The 4,395-nt window shown below is 37.0% G+C and overlaps 1 long non-coding RNA gene across 1 annotated transcript; it reads left to right on the top strand.

The window, feature by feature from the left end:
* Window positions 1-502: 502 nt before the first annotated feature.
* LOC149630002 (uncharacterized) lies at window positions 503-2,436 on the top strand. Its single transcript, XR_016374311.1, has 4 exons — window positions 503-1,154; window positions 1,219-1,303; window positions 1,774-1,801; window positions 2,019-2,436. It is a non-coding gene; the product is annotated as an uncharacterized LOC149630002 (long non-coding RNA).
* Window positions 2,437-4,395: the final 1,959 nt, after the last annotated feature.

The raw sequence follows: 4,395 nt of genomic DNA, 5'->3' as shown, positions 1-4,395 counted from the left end.
GACGTCAAGGCACTTCCCCTCCCAATGGCGTGCACTTTGACAAATTTTGTGGAGGGTAATCGTTACTATTTAGCTGTTAGAGCTGTTGATAAACATGACAGAATTGGGCCCTTTAGCGAACAAAATCATATAATGTTACCCGCAAGGCATTTAAACTGTAAAAAGTATTAAATTTGACTCGCCAAGGCTTAGAGTTTAATTACATTTCGAAACACAAGGTCAACTTTCACGAGAGCTAAGCCTTTTTTTCTCTTTCAATTTTCATATTCCTTATAATGTAATGTTTATTTTTTTTAATAAAATGTTGTCGTAATGCTGTAACTTTGGTTTAGAGCTCGAAAGTATTGTTCCGACCTCTGTTGGCTGGACGGCTGGTCGGCTGGCTGGATTTGGTGTAACCGCATAATAATAAATTTTTTGAATTTCAAATTTCCCGCGAATTTTCGACTCGAAATTCATCCGTAGTTCGCGTTACACCTCATAGGTGGCGCAAAGTATTTAATTTCAATTGAAATTATTTTTCTGTCGGTGCCGGGCCTCGAACCTGCGATATCCCAATCCATACGAGACGTCAGTGAAGACGCCCGAGCGCGCGCGTTACCACGAAGCCACGCTTGCTTGTAATATAGAGCGAGATAAATTATAGTGAAGAGAAGAGAGAGGTACAACGATACGGACCCCCCCCCCTCCCCGACGACCGCCACGAGACGAGAGAGAAAGAGAGAGCTGTCTGGCTTTAGATATGGACCCCCCCCCACCTCCCCGACGCCCGCCACTGGATGCTGTCGAATATATATTGTATCGCGCTAGAGGAGGAGAGACAGTTGCTTGCAATTTTTTTGGGCAATTTATAATTATTATATATCTTTTTAATCCTAGGCAAGATTAGATTTCTACTTGGGAACTTAAACATTACAATTAATATTATCATATTAATCAAAAAAGAAATTAAAGTTCTCCCCGACAGAAGGCGCGCTAAGCAGAGAGAGTTTTCTAATTTCACCAATGATATCGTTTTGAAGACTCGTCTGCTTAAAAGTTAGGGAGGTTGATTTACTAATAAAATTAAATGTATTAACAAAATGAAACTCGAGTCAGCGTTTTAAAACTATAACTAGTTTGGGACGGAGGTACCATTGCTCACTATTTGTTTGGCAAGTTTAAAATTAAATGATCACTTAACGGAACTGACATAAAATAATAGGTAGATTTTTGCAGAATTAAATTGCAGATTCTTTGCAAAATTAACTAATCATTTTGGCAGTTTCCGCTCTCGCTGGGTTCATCTACTAATAACAGTTACGTAAGTGATAATTATAAAAATAAAATCAACAACTCAAAGATATAAAATGAAATTTATGATAAAATTGAAACTAATTTCAATCAACGACAAACGGAATCAACTAATCATTTTGGTAGTTTCCACTCTCGCTGGGTTCATCTACTAATAACAGTTACGTTATAAAAATACAATCAACAACTCAAAGATATAAAATGAAATTTATAATCAAATTGAAACTAATTTCAATCAACGACAAACGGAATCGACTAATCATTTTGGCAGTTTCCACTCTCGCTGGGTTGATCTACTAATAACAGTTACGTAAGTGATAATTATAAAAATACAATCAACAATCTCATAAAATCAACAACTCAAAATATAAAATGAAATTTATGATCAAAATGAATCTAATTTCAATCAACGACAAACGGAATCAACGTGTTCATCTCTCCATCCACGGAAATATGAAATTTCTACATGAAACATGAAAGTGCTATCAACCTAACAATTTTTAGAAATGTAATTTTAGTCAATGAAACATACTTATTTAAAGTTAACTAATTATAAGTCGCTAATTTGATTATTATATTTAAAAAAATTATATTATTTAAGTAATAAATTTAACGATGGTGTTGATAGTACCAATATAGTATTCAAGGATTGATTACGTTAATATCAACATATCAAACAAAAAGTATTTAATTATAATTTGGAATTTCAATTTAAATTTATACAGTTTTTTAAATGCCCATTGAGATTCAGAGTCTGTCACTGAATGTTGAAGATCTCCAGTCTCTGCCAAGTGATTTAAATTTTCAGACCCTCTCTTTGGGAAAGGGGGAATTAAATTAACGAGACTTACAAACTGACATCATCCTTAAATTAAATAAGGATTATAAATGAAAATTTAAATCAAGGTATTGAAGGTTTAATTAACGTTACTTTGAAAGTATCAAATTAAAAATTTACAACTTAAGCTCATCAATAAAAAGAACATTAAGATAATTATTAATAGGCATAAACAATCATCAATAAAAAGAACATTAAGATAATTATTAATATGCATAAACAATCATCAATAAAAAGAACATTAAGATAATTATTAATAGGCATAAACAATCATCAATAAAAAGAACATTAAGATAATTATTAATAGGCATAAACAATCATCAATAAAAAGAACATTAAGATAATTATTAATAGGCATAAACAATCATCAATAAAAAGAACATTAAGATAATTATTAATAGGCATAAACAATCATCAATAAAAAGAACATTAAGATAATTATTAATAGGCATAGACAATCATCAATAAAAAGAACATTAAGATGATTATTTGTTGTTGTTTGACGCAAGAACGACTCTGGGATTAACTGGTTATAAACTCTTTATTAATTTAAGTTAAACATTTATGTTAATTTCCGTGAACGCTACTGACAACTAATAACTGGGAACTGATCAACTGTGAACTGACGACTGAGAACTGACAAACGTTATCGGAATGTTATCCGGTTATATAGTTAAGGCATCGCGATAAAAAATAAAGATTACAAGAATGTCCGCGATGCATAAAAAACATAAGTATAGAAAATATAATCTGGATATAGATAAAAAACAACCGGTATTATCGCTAATTTACAACAGTCCCTCTTAATATCGGTGGTTTCAATCTTCTATCCAGGGGGTGGTCATTTAATTATTTCCAGTCCAAGGGCTTTGACGCAGAGGAGATGCTTCGGACGGAACAGGCTCTTCGTACAGATGTCAGCTGGCATTTCCTCTGTTGGTAGATACCGTAAGGCTATATGTCCCTGGTCGTAGGTGTCTCGAATGAAGTGGTGCCGGATATCAATGTGCTTCGTTCGGGCATGGAAAACAGGATTCTGAACGAGTTTCTGGGCACCCTGGTTGTCGTTGTACAGCTCGATCGCCTGAGCTGACACTCCAAGTTCGTTGAGAAGTCCCTTGAGATATATGGCTTCTTTGGTTGCGTCGGACATTGCCATATATTCTGCTTCTGTACTGGACAAGGCAACAGTTCGCTGTTTCCGGGCTTCCCAGGATACTGCAGCGCCGGCTAGTTTGAAGACATATCCAGTATATGACTTCCTATCTTTCGGACAGCCTCCATAGTCTGCATCAACGAAACCCTGGATTGGCAATCCGGTCTTCCGATAAATCAACCCATGATGAAGAGTTCCCTTCAGGTATCTCAGAACTCTTTTCCCGGCAATCCAATGAGTTTCGTCATAACTTGTATTGAACTGGCTCAATGCGCTGACTGAATACGCCATATCCGGTCGTGATGACACTACCAGGTACATGAGAGAGCCGACCAGAGATTGATACGGAATACGACTGATGTCTTCTGCTACTGGGTGTTCTGGGTTTTGCAACTTGTTGTTGGCATCCATTGGAGTCGCAATTGCTTTGGAGTCTTGCATGTTGAAACGTTTCAGGACCGTTTCTGCATATTTCGCTTGGGAAATCCGGATGGTATTTTGTTTTAGATCTTGGTGAAATTCCATTCCGAGACAGCAATGGATTGGCCCCAGGTCCTTCATATCGAATTTTCTTCCAAGTTCAAGCTATACTTCAGTCATCCAATCCGGGTTATTGCATGCAAGGATCAGATCGTCGACATAGACTCCAATGATCATAATATCTTCCGCGACTCTTAAAACGTATAAGCAGGGGTCGCTCTTCAATGGTGTCATTCCAATTTCCGAAAGTCTTTGATGTAACTTCTTGTACCATTGGCGGCCCGATTGTTTTAAGCCGTAGAGGGATTTCTTGATGCGACAGACTTTATGTCCCTCTTCTTCCAGGTCGCTGGTCCATTTCTTTGCTCTGGCAATGATCGACTTGTCGAACCGGGTTGACTTGACGATTTCTTCGAGGGATTCTGTTAATCCTTCCGGGACGACCATATATATTTCTTCCTCGAGTTCGCCATTAAGATAGGCCGTGACGACATCCATTTGGTGGACTTCCAAACCGATTTCCACAGCAAGGGCCATAAGCAGTCTTATGGAGCTGGATCTAATGACGGGTGCGAACGTCTCTTGGTAGTCGATCCCTGGTCTCTGGGCAAAACCTTTCGCTACGAGC

Source organism: Phalangium opilio, unplaced genomic scaffold (assembly GCF_054372755.1).
Source record: "Phalangium opilio isolate 3A_F unplaced genomic scaffold, DU_Popi_V2 ptg000104l_1, whole genome shotgun sequence".
NCBI classification, from domain to species: Eukaryota; Metazoa; Arthropoda; class Arachnida; order Opiliones; family Phalangiidae; genus Phalangium; species Phalangium opilio.
Note: the sequence above shows the minus strand (reverse complement) of the source record. Positions and strands in the feature narration are given on the sequence as shown.